This window comes from Mustela lutreola, chromosome 11 (genome assembly GCF_030435805.1).
Source record: "Mustela lutreola isolate mMusLut2 chromosome 11, mMusLut2.pri, whole genome shotgun sequence".
NCBI lineage: Eukaryota > Metazoa > Chordata > Mammalia > Carnivora > Mustelidae > Mustela > Mustela lutreola.
In genome coordinates, this window is record NC_081300.1 from 24,566,215 (window position 1) to 24,579,085 (window position 12,871).

Here is a 12,871-nt window from a genome sequence, read left to right on the forward strand (position 1 = left end):
TGTGGGCTGCTTGCTGGGAGACCCTACCTACCACCAGATTTACCCCAGTTCCACTCCCCAGATCGTCAGGGAGGAGAGAGGGGCTGAAGGTGCAGTCAATTGCTAAAGACCAATGATTTAATCAATCCTGGCTAGTTAACGAAACCTCCTTAGAAACCCCAAAGTATGTGTTTGCAGAGCTTCTGGGTTGGTGGTGTGGGAGAGTGGCCCTCATGAGGACAGGGAAGCTCCTCACCCTTTCCCCGAGCCCAGTCCTAAGCATCTCTTCCATCTGGCTGTTCCTGTATCCTTTCTTAATAAATCAGCGATCCTTTCACTAGTAAGTAAAATGTTTCTGTGAGTTCTCAGAGCCACTCAAACAAATTAAACCCAAGGAGGGGGGCATGGGATCATTCGCTTTATTGCCAGTTGGTTAGAAGCACAACCTGGGGTTGGGATTGGCATCTGAAGGGGGAGTGGGAGGGAGCCTTGTGGGTCTGAGCCCTTAATGTGTGAGATATGATGCTCTCTCAGGTAGATAGAAACAGAAGGGAGCTGAATTATAGGAGACGCAGCGGTGTCCGAACTGCTTGGTGATGTGGGGAAACCTCTCACCCCTACTTTGGAAATCGGTACCAGATTACTTTTAGTAGCTGCATTTAAATGCCACAACCTCTGGGAAGCCTTCTTTTCTTCCTCTCTGAGGGTCTCTTGTCCTTGTGCCCTGCAGTCTCCTTTCAGGGGTTCTCCTTCAGGCGACTTTGTGCACCTGCGGACTATTTTCACAGGATGGTGAGCTCCATGCACACAGACACTTCCTAGAGTACCTCGGGGAAACACTTTTTCTGGATGTTTTGGAACTAAATAGAAAAAAAAAATTAAGCACAACTAGAAAAATTAAGCACAACGAGAAAATTAACTTGAGTATCTCCCCCTGATATTTTAGTAGCACGTGTAAGGGCAGTTTAAGTGGCCTTGTCAAACAGCTAAGCCACCACTCTGACACCTGGTGACCGACCGAGTGGAGGCTTTGGAGGTTTGGGTATCTGTTCTCCCGTGGTCTTTCCTGCTCTTTCCTCCAGATACCCCCATCCCCATTCTCCGCACAATGGCAGGTTACCACAGACTATGCCCTAAGTCTAGGCTCGTGCTGCTGGCTTCTGGGAGATTCACTCTGCCTGGTGAGGCCAGCAGTCTCATTATCGTATAATTATATCCTTCTACAAAACATCTTCTAGTGTGTGTTAAGACATTGTTTACCTGATTTGGTTCCTTGGCACCAATAAGTCAGGCCCTGTCATCTGAGATCAGTTGCATTTCTTCAAGTCTTCTTTGAATTGTTTGTACCCAGTTAGGGGTTAAATTATGTCACTCACCCACCCCCCAACACACACACAATTCTGTGTTGAAGTCCTAACTAGCCCTCTCTCTCTCTCTCTCTCTCTCTCACACACACACACACACACACACCACAATTTCTGTGTTGAAGTCTCCATCCAGTACCTCAGAGTGTGACCCTGACCCTATTTGCAAGTGGGTCGTTACAGATGGGATTAGTTAGAATGAGGCCGTTAGGGTAGACTGGAATCCCATATGACGGGTATTCTTACAAAAAAGAAATTTGGACACAGAGACATATGCAGGCAGAGAGACCACTATGAAAAGATGAAGGCAGAGATCGGGTGACCTTCTTCTACAAGTCACGGGACTCCAAAGATTGCCAGGAATCCACCAGATACCAGCTGGAAGGCACAGAACAGATCTCCCCTCATGGTCTCTGGAAGAACCAACCTTGCCAACACCTTGATTTTGGACTTCCAGCCTCCAGAAGACAAGACAATAGATGTCTATTGTTTAAATCTCTCTGTTGGGGCGCCTGGGTGGCTCAGTGGGTTAAAGCCTCTGCCTTCTGCTCAGGTCATGGTCCCAGGGTCCTTGGATAGAGCCCTGCATTGGGAAATCTCTGCTCAGCGGGGAGCCTGCTAAAACAAACAAACAAACAAACAAACAAAATAAATAAATCCCTCTGTTTGTGGTACTTTGTCAGAGCAGCCCTGATTAACACACCCAGGCGTGAGGTCTGTTGCCATTGGAACAGAATGTTGCTGTGGATCTTCAGGTACAAGTGGTGTTGTCCCAAAGATCTCTGAGGTGGCCTTTTCCAGTGAAGAAGCGTGGGCTCTGCAGCCAGACTGCCTGGGTTTGGGTTTGAATCGCCACTTGCCAGTTTTGTGATGTCGGCAAGTCTATTTGGCTTTGGACTGTAAAATGGGGATGATAATGTGCCTATTCTGGAGGGTTGTGATGATCAGGGAGTTAATACATCTGCAACTTTAGACCCATAACTGGCGCGAGTAGCTGTTTTCCAGACGAATCCCTTAACTAATATTAGTTTGTGACTCATCCTGATTTGTCCCCAGCAAAAAGGAGCCCGTGACAACTGCATGGTGTACCTTGTCCTCAAGCCTTGTTCCTCCAGCAGTGCAGCAGAGGACAGCTCCTCTCGGGGGACAGCTGTGGGGAGCTGTGGTGGTCTGGCTGACCGGAGCCCTTCTCCCCAGGCCCAGCCTCAGCGCGCAGGAGAAGGGAAGATGAACAGGGACTCTGAGGCACAGATGTGTCGCTGAGCTATGGGAGGGGTTGGAGGGACTGGAGAGGTAATTGTGTAGCCTCTCACTTGGCCAAGCGACAGCCCGGAACCGTGGAGTCACTGTGGCCTTTTGAGCCACCCGCGCAGCCCGTTGCGGTGTCTGACTGCCTGCTAACAGGTGGCATTATTGGGTCTTCGGGAAGGCTTTAGATGATGTTCCATTCCGTCATCAGCTGACCGGCTGTGTGTCCTCGTCCGAATTCTCGCCCGGCCCTGGCACTCAGCTCTTCCTCTCTCCAGGGAAGAGACCTGATTAATTGCCAATGTTCCTTCCCAGTTGTAATTTCATTTCATTTCTTTCTTTCTTTCTTTCTTTTTTTTTTTTTTTTAAGATTTTATTTATTTATTCAAGAGAGAGCTAGGAAAAGCACAAGCAGGTAGGGGGAGGGGAAGAGAGAGGGAGAAGCCGATTTCCTGTTGAGCAGGGCTCGGTTCCAGGACCCTAGGGTCATGACTTGAGCCAAATGCAGACGGTTAACCAACGGAGCCACCCAGGCACCACGCCCCCCCAACCCACCCAGCCCCTTGTAATTCTGACTACCCTTCAACCAGATTCAGCTTGAGCACATGTAGGGATTGGAATCTCATGTTTCTTCCACGTACATCAGCTGACCTCCACTTAACAAACTGTTGGGAGGTGCTTTCCAAGTCAGTAAGTACAATTTATATACCAACCCTTCTCTCGCACGGTTGTTTGGAGATTTAAATAAAGGAACAGTGCACAACTCGTAACAAGCAGCCATAGTGTGAATGGCTATTTGTTAGTACCGATATCCTTGTCAATAAGTTTTTCTGTGGAACTGAAACCTGTATCCAATGCTTCAAACCTTTGGTCCCAGTTTGGTTCTTGGGGGCAACATGAAGGAAGTCTGGTCATGCCTCCTGAGAGCAGTTACTTATCTCAAGTCTTAGTCTAGTTGTTCATGCTCAGTGCCGGCCGCCATTTTGTATCTGCCATGACTTCCAGGCGTCTCACCAACCTGACGGCCCTGCCCAGATGATCTAGTTCTGGTTAATCTCGATCCCTCTTCGGAGGAAAGCCCAGGGACTGGCAATGACAACATGTGAGTTGATTACTATTTGGACTATGCAAATGAAAGAACTTTTTTTTTAAGATTTTATTTATTTTAGAGAGAGAGCATGAGGTCAGAGGTCAGTGGGAGAAGCAGACTCCCTGCCAAGCAGGGAGCCTGATGTGGGACTCGATCCGGGGACTCCAGGATCATGACCTGAGCCAAACGCCGTCTCTTAACTAACTGAGCCACCCAGGTGACCAAAATAACATTTATTTTAAAAAGGCATGTAGGGTGCCTGGGTGGCTCAGTTGGTTAAGTGTCCAACTCGATTTTAGCTCAGAGTCCTGAGATCAAGTCCCATGTCAGGCTCTGTGCTCGGCCTAGAATCTGCTCCTGATTCTTTCTCTCCTTCTCCTTCTACCCCTCCCCACACACACTCACTCTCTCTCTTTCTCTCAAATAAATAAATAACCAAATAAATAAATAAAATATTTTTTTCTAAAAAGGCATGCTACATGCATTACTTAATTCTCATAACAACTGTATAGAGAGAAGAAAGCTAGGCTCAGAGGAGTCAAGGAGCTATTATGGACTGCGTGCTTGTGTTCCCCGAAAAGACATATAAACTAAACCCACATGGGGTGACATTAGGAGGTGGGGCCTTTTGGAGGTAGTTAGGTTTAGATCAGGTCATAAAGGTGGAACTTCTATGATGAGATCAGTGTTTTTATTCTTTTAAAGATTTTTTTTTGAGGTCAGTGTTCCTTTTCGAAGAAACTGGAGCTCTCTTTCTCTACCATGTGAGGATAAAATAAAAAGATACTATTTGCAAACCCAGGAAAAGGCTGTCACCAGATACTGGATCTGCCTGCGCCTTGAGCTTGGACTTCCCACCTCCAGAACTGTGAGAACTATGTCTGTTGTTTAAACCATCCACTCTACAGTATTCTGTTAGAGCAGCCTGAACTGGCCAGGATGGTTAGCTTTCCGAACCATTCAGCTCATAAATTATGGAACCAGGACTTACATACAGAACTGACTCCATAGTCTGCTCTCAGGGCATTGAAAATCTGAGCACTGTTCTTGAAATAGGTTTGAAACAATAATCTGTAAGTAGTCTTGATCTTGCTTGTGCGGGGGCCTTCTGTCAGGCATGGGTCCTTTTTGGCCCTTTAGGTTCTAAAAAAGGGAGCCAGTCTCTAGTAAAAGGTTTACTCAGTGTCCATAACCAAGACCATTTGATGATTTGGGGAGCTATTATATTCCTAAAGGGCCATGGTGGCATTTAGCACTTCTGAAATAACTTGTTGATTTATTTATGTATTTTTAAAATTTATCTGAAAGATGGGGGAGAGTTAAACACAAGAGAGAGCGAAAGAGAGAGCACCAGTAGGAGAGGCAGAAGGAAAGAGAGAAGCAGACTTCCTGCCAATCAGGAAGACCAAAGCAACACGTGACTTCATCCCAGGACCCTGCAATCATGACCTGAGCTGAAGACAAATGCGCCAACTGACTGAGCCACCCAATCTTCTTGTTGATTTAGATCCACTCTGTGTTTGTTTGTTTGTTTTAATACCAAAGGAAAGTTCAGTTTTGCAGATGTAAATCTTGTTATTAAGATGTCGATGAAAATTCTGATCCTGGCAGTCCCAGGTGATTTATTTTCACATTTATTTCTCAAAAAGCTGTTCCTTTGGGATTGGATACCAGGCTGTGCTGAATAATCTTGTCCTTCTTGGCAATTTAACCCAATTTTTAATTGTATAATGCCTGCCTGGTCTACTAGACTTTAAACTTTTGAGGTCAGGCTCAGGTCTAAAGCACAATGCACAGAGAATTGCTAAGTAAATATGTGCTGAATGATTGAGCCAAAGGATGTCGTCAATCAGAAACACGAGTCTTCCTTCTAAGTATGTCTCTGGAAAGTCTCTGAGTAAGGAGGGTCATGAAGAGGTTATGTAGGACTGCAATTTCAGACACCATAATTTTTCCAATAACTCACTGGATATTTCACTGCCTGACTGGCTTTCCTGGGGAACCCAACATATTTCTGGGTATAGTTGATTTTCATCATAGTCTAACCAAAATGTACTGGCAAGGTATAGGTCTGCTGCTGCAAAATATATATGCTTTCCAAAGCAAAGGATCTTTTCTTTGTACATTTTCTGCTTTATGGTTACTTTCTAAGTAGGATAAATACTGGTACAGTATGAGATTGAAAATGTGTTGGGAAAAGAAACAGTCATTTGGAAGTTTTGTTTCTTAATTAAACTTCACATTTTTGAATGTATTCATTTTGCATTTGCTGCTATAGTAAGTTACCATGGATTTAGTGGCTTAGCACCACACACATTTATAATCTCATAGTTCTGGAGGTCAGAAGTCTGACACAATTCTCACCGAGTTAAAATCAAGGTATTGGTAAGACTGGGTTCCCTTCTGGAAGCTCTAGGGGATATAATCTGTTTCCTGGTCTTTTTCAGCTTCTAGAAGCCACTGCATATGTTCCCAGGGTCTTGCCATCTTCAAAGTCAGCAATATCTCGTCCTCACACTACATCACTTCATCTTCTTACAGAGCCATATTTATTTATTTTAAAGATGTATTTATTTATTTTAGAGAGAGTGAGAGTGCATGAGCAGGAATGGGGGAGGGACAGAGGGAGAGAGAGAATCTCAAGCAGACTCCTTGTTGAGGGCAGAGACTTGTACATCTGCAGAGCCATATATAGGACTCTCTTGACTTCCTCTTACTTTTCACTTTTGTGATTACATTAGGCCCACCCTGATAACGCTAGATAGTCTCCCTATTTGAAAGTCATCTGATTAGTAAACTACTGTTATCTTAACCCTTTGCTATGTAACCAAACAAACTCATAGGTTTTGGGGATTAAGATGTGGATGTCTTCAGGGAGACCATTATTCTGCTTACCACATGCAATAATTTTAGATTCACACAAGAGTTGCAAAGCACAGAGTTCCTATATATCCTTCACCCAGTTTCTTTTAATGTTAGTATCTTGCATAATAACAGTAACACATTTGTCAAAATTAGGAAATTAACATTGGTACAACACCCTTAACTAAACTCCAGACTTCATTTGGATTTCATAAGTTTTCCCACTATTGCCTTTTTTGGATTCTAGGATCCAACCAGGACACCCAGTTGCATTTAGTAGGGTTTCATGTCTTTCCTGCTAGTGTTTCTGCACTAACCTGACACTGATGTAATCAAGTTGGTCAAAGTTATCAATGACAGTGGTTCTGGCAGTGTTGAGAGATGGTGACAAAAGATAATACTTAGCACATTACATGTACAATAAAAGGTTTGTGAAAGATTGCTACCCAACTCATGGTTCATACATTGGGAAAACCATTCCTAATTTAACACTCTGATTTATGATGATTGCCTAGCAGTATTATAACATTTACCAAGGAACACTGGTAAGACCCTTTTTATTTCAAGCTATCCAAAAAATATTAAAAAGAGGGGATATTAAATTTTAATAACAAGTTTGCCTCAAAGTAGGATAAGTTGCTTCTTGGTCTATAAAGCTAGTTCTGAAGAGAGGTTCACATTTATTTCTAGATCATTTTGGGGTAGCTAGAGGGTGTAATTCTTGGTACAGGCAAAAATATTAAGTACTTTGAGTTTGGTTTGGGGGCCTCTCTTTTTGCTAAAATTTAAAAATAAAAATTATAAAACTATAGATGTAACACATATTCATTGCAGGAAAAATAGGAAACAGGGAAAAACGGAATTTAATTACACGAGATCTCATTCCTCAAAGTTTATAATTGTTAATATTCTTTTAGCCTTCCCCCCCACTGTGTGTGTATATACATATACAGTAAACATAAACATAATTCATTTATGAAAATTGGATACTATACATATTGTTTCCTGTGCGTATATCATGAGCGTGTATCCTTAGTATCCTTTACAATGGCTACATAGTAGTGCCCACCTCTTCTTAGCTAGGCTCTCAGGTACTTTGTGTTTTAGTGTGTTTTCCTGAAATAATCTGTAAACTCGGGGAATTTATTGGCAACAGATGACAGAAAAGTACATAGAAGATCTGTATGGTACTTCTCAGAGTGCATTTGACACACTGTAAAACAGAAGTAATAGTGATATCTATCTCGGTGTTATTTGGAGAAACAACAATGTACCGCACATAGAAAACAACATAATGGGACTTGTTAATTATTGTTACTGATTCGGCTATAGTCCTATATGAGAAGAATTATCATCATCTTACATTTATTTAAGAAGAGGAAGCTGATGGGAAAAACTCAAGGACGTTTGTCAGTCTGGTAACAGTCTCATTTCACTTCGAATTTCATTTTTTGGGAACTGCACTGTATTGATACTCTTTCCTATGAGACCTGCCCTTTCTGTAAATGGTGCAGTTAGTTATAGATCTACTACCTGCCTTCATTAAAAATTATTTTCTGGAAGTCAGCTCTGGACACAAGGGTTTGCAAAGAATAAAGATAGAGATAAAAAATAATAATACCCGGGGCACCTGGGTGGCTCAGTGGGTTGGGCCTCTGCCTTCGGCTCAGGTCATGGTCCCAGGGGCCTGGGATCGAGTCCCACATGGGGCTCTCTGCTCAGCAGGGAGCCTGCTTCTCCTCATCTCTCTCTCTGTCTGTCTCTCTGCCTATTTGTGATCTCTCTCTCTGTCAAATAAATAAAATCTTAAAAAAAAAAATAATAATACCCCCAAGATAAATGATTTTCCTTTTTCCAACTCTTCAGAGCCCGACACGGAACTGCTGACTTTGGGATGGTTATCCGAGTTGGAAAAAACAGGGGCCTTAACAAAGCTAAGTCACACCACTAGTGTGGTGCTTGCGATTCAGCGATCTGTAAGAGGGATTAGCCGCTTCTCGAATTTGCCACGTGGCTTTGCCGTTGCCCTGGATGCGCTAAGAGGGTGGAGGAACGCCCAACGTCTGAAGGACTACATTTCCCAGAAGTCTGCGCGCCGCGCGCCACGTGATCGTCCGCCGGAGCGCGCCCGGCCGTTCGGTCCCCAGCGGCGTTCTCCGCCGCTTCCCTCTTCTCTCCCCGCCTCCAGGCCTCCGCACGGACGCGGCCGGGGCGGGAGCCGAGCCGGAGTCGAGCCGGAGCTGAAGCCGGAGCCGCAGAGACGTGGAATCATGAAGGCCTGAGCCGGCGTGCACCACCCTGGCTGCGGCGGCGACGGCGGCTTCTTCCGATCCCCCCTGGCCACCAACTCGTGTGTCGGTGGAGCTAGAAGCGGATCTGCCCTGCGGCTGAGACAGGTGGGCTGTGGCGCCGCCCCCAGCGGAGCGGCCCTAGAAGCCTGGCGGGGGCCCTCCCAGCCCCTTGTCCGAGCGGGATCGCGGACGCATCCCGTCGTCGGGACAGCTCCGCTGGCACGGGGGAGAGGGTCCTTTCCTGCCAGTGGGGGACTGGGCCACCGTGGAGGGGTTGTGCCTGGGCCCCGAGAGCCGCCCGCATCTTCCCCCCGCCCCCTTTCAGGGCACAGTGGGCACTTAAAGGGTGAGGGAGTGTGTTAGTCAAGAATGAGAGGGACCTCTGTCCGAGTCTAGTGTTAAGAGTTGGGGGGATACTGAAGAGCAGGTAGATAGAGGCTTCGGGAGATGGGGCGATGTGGATCTGACAAATGGGCGTGTAATGGGCAGGGTGAGCAGCAGTGTTGATCTTTCTTTCCTTTTCGTTCCTTCTTGAGGTATACATTGTTCTGGAGAAGTAGTTCACAGACCGTAAAACTCACCCTTTAAAAGTACAATTAAAGTATAACTCCGTAGTTTTTAGCATATTCTCAGGGTTGTGCAACTGTCTTAATTCCACAGCATTTTTATCGCGCAAAAAGAAACTCGTATTCATTAACAGTCTCTCTTTATTTCCCCCCATTCCCACTTCCTGACACCTGGCAGTTGTGTTTTAACCGAAAGGGTGGGAAGTTAGCCCAGATGTTTGAGAGCTGGTGGTAGTAGTGGGCGATCAAGCTGATAGCAGGAAGTACTGAACGGGGGTAGAGGAATGTTGGGGTGATTGTGATAGGGCCGGCAATGGGGTACACAGAATAAACCGTATAGGGGTGTACATGGAGTGGGACCCCTGAAGGGGAGACGGGAGGTTGGAGGGAGAGGCGCGTAGAGAGAAGCTGCTGTGAAAACATGGGGGATGGACTCCGTGGAGGGGAGTGTTATCTCAGAGAGGATCCCAGGCCTTTGGTCTGATGGTGGAGGGCGCCAGAACGAAACTGGAGGTGGAGGGAAGAGATCTATAGGAGTAGGGGAATGGTTGTTCCTGAGCATGAAATTTGTGAATATAGATTTCTAGAATGATCATTCTTTTTTGTAATTTTTATCTTAGATTATCTCTTGGCATCTCAGAGTGACCAAGTATAAATATTGCCATTCTGTAGATGAAGAACAGGCTCTTAGAGGTTAAGTGATTTGGCGAAACTTTTAAGGTTAATAGGGTAAAATGAGTTGGGGACTTAAGAATAATTGATTTTAAAAAATAATCGATTGAACTATAAATTGCAGGTGGCTTGAGTGGCAGAGAGTTGAGGGGGGCAATGTCACGAGAAGGAGATTCAACTGTTAAATATATTGAGTCTGTATTATGAGAGAGTCCAGGGACTTTGTTTATGTAACTTTTAAATACAGAAAAGCTTAAACATTGAAATAATTTAATATCGCCCATGTACCCATTACCCAGCTTCGATGATTAGTAACTCAGGCTCATTTACTTTCATCTTCCTTATCCATTCCTATCCCCACTCCCAGCTATTTTAAAGCAGACCATAGGCATATCATTTCATTTGTAAATATTTGAGTGTATATCTGTAGAAGGTTGAGTCACTCTCTTCTTAATATGTCCACATTACCATTATCACATCTAGAAAAATTAATAGTAAGCTCATAATATCAATATTTAGAAGGACTTATTTTTTATTTATTTTTAAAAATATTTTATTTATTTATTTGACAGAGATCACAAATTGGCAGAGAGGGAAGCAGGAGTGGGGGGAAGAAGGCTCCCTGCCGAGCAGAGAGCCTGATGCGGGGCTTGATCGCAGGACCCTGAGATCATGACCCAGTTGAAGGCAGAGGCTCAACCCACTAGCCACCCACACGTCCCTAGAAGGACTTATTTTTTAAAATGTAACATCCATTTGGTACAAGGAAATTACATAGTGCAAACACTTTGATGTTTGACTCTCTAAAAAACATGGTATAATTGTTTCCTGATTTTTTTTTCCTGTTATCCTCTTATTTTCTTGGTTGATATGGTTCATCCTTCTACAGAAAGTTCAAAGAATTGTCACTTTGGCTGGCATTTTAAGTGATGGAGTTTTCATGAGAGCAGGAGCAGCAGGAGAGCAGGAGAAAAATAGAAGTGAAATACCTGTGCAAATTTTAAAAAGTGAAATATACATGCACTAATAACGTATGTCTCATTGCTCTAAATATTTGGGCAATTTGATTACACTTTTTAGATACTTTCACATATTGTTACAAGTTTACTGTGTATTAGTTTTCTTTTTTTTTTTTAAGATTTTATTTTAGAGAGGGCATGAGGTAGGGGGAGGAAGGACAGAGGGAGAGCGAAAGGGACAAATAGACTTGGCGCTGAGCACAGAGCCCTAAGTGGGGCTTGATTCCAGGACCCTGAAGTTATGACACTTGACTGACTGAGCCACCCAGGCCCCATGCATATATTAGTTTTCTATGCTTATTGTAATATGTTACCACAAATTTAGTGTCTGAAAACAACACACATTATTTTTAAGTTCTGTATTTTGAAGTCCAAAATGGGTCTTACTTGGCTAAAATCAGTGTGTCTGCAACGCTGTGTTCTTTTCTAGAGGTTTGTAGGGGAGAATCTGTATTCTTGTTTCTTCCAGCTACCGGTATTCCTTGGCTCGCCTCCCTTGGGCTTCCTCTTCAAAGCCAGCAATATTGCATCTCTTTGCCCATTCTGTAGTAGGTCTCTGATCACAGCTGGGAAAGGTTAAGGACCCGTGTGATTAGATCAGGCCCACCTGGATAATTTAGGAGAATTTCCCCCATCCTGAGGTTCTTAACTTAATTATAGCTGCAAAATCCCCTCTGCCAGGTAAGCTAACAATCATGGGTTCCACCGATGAGGATATGGACATCTTTGGGGGCTATTGTTCTGCCTACCATAGTGTGTTACGGGACATTTTGCTGAGCCTTGATTCCTTGAGTTGGCTTCCTTTATTGCTACAAATTCAGTGTGTTGTCTTTCACTTTAGGTAATGGGAATGGTTAGCAATAGAGAGGACCACTTCGTTTTCCTTTTCAGTGACTTTGACCAACATAAGAAGTTCCTGTGTGCTTGCAGTATAGGTTTTGGTAAAATGAAACCTTTAAAAGTGATTTAAGCATTAAAGCAATGTGTAAAGTCTTTCTGTATATTTAGATTTGGTCTCCTTGTATTTATGTTTTTTAAGTACTGTATACTTGTAATCAGAGCGTATGTAATGCTCAGCAGCTTCTTGAAGTCATAGGACAGTCTGGGGCAGTGATGGCTCCTGTGCTCCCATTGAGAAGTCTCTTTCCCGGGGGTGGTCGAGGCACCCCCAATCCAATAGGAAGACTTTTTTGTTTTTGGAGAGAGGGAGTTGCCGGGAGGGACAGTGGGAGAGAGAGAGACAGAGAGAAAACCTCAAGCAGGCGCCACGCTCAGTGCAGAATTTGACTCTCACGACTCTTGAGATCATGACCTGAGCCGAAATCAAGAGTTGGATGCTTAACTGACTGAATCACCCAAGCGCCCCCAGAAAGACTCTTAAAGTGAGAAAATATGCAGGAAGAATGAGCTCCAGAAAGACTTCGAGTTGAGGCTCCTTCTCAACTTTTCTTTCTGTGACTTGGTTGAAAAGGGCTGTGAGCCTGAATAGGTAAGGGGTCTGATGGCTGTTGCTGCTCTTTCTTTCCCAGGACCGAGAGAAGACTGAGTCTGGGAGGTACAGAGGACTTAAGGTTAAGTCCTCTAGTCTGGTATCCTACTTCCTGAGGGGTTTGTGCATTCCACCTTAGCTCACAAGGCCTTGACCGTGTCCTGGTGTGAACGTCCTGGCTGTGATGGTGGTGTGTTTCAGTGTACCACTTCTTAATTAAGTGTAAGGCGAATTGTTCGCTGTCTGCTCCTGCCTCTCAACTCGTTTCCCCTTAGAAGGTTCTTCGTGGAG

The 12,871-nt window shown here is 44.4% G+C and overlaps 1 protein-coding gene across 2 annotated transcripts in view; it reads left to right on the top strand.

The window, feature by feature from the left end:
- The first annotated feature begins 8,658 nt into the window (after positions 1 to 8,658).
- The window catches only part of DYM (dymeclin), a 332,798-nt gene continuing 328,585 nt past the window's right edge, over positions 8,659 to 12,871 (top strand). Inside the window, exon 1 of one of the 2 annotated variants that reach the window (XM_059140168.1) lies at positions 8,659 to 8,939. The gene's annotated coding sequence lies outside the window, so the exon portion shown is untranslated. The remainder of the gene's footprint in view (positions 8,940 to 12,871) is intronic. The other variant, XM_059140169.1, reaches the window with a different exon arrangement.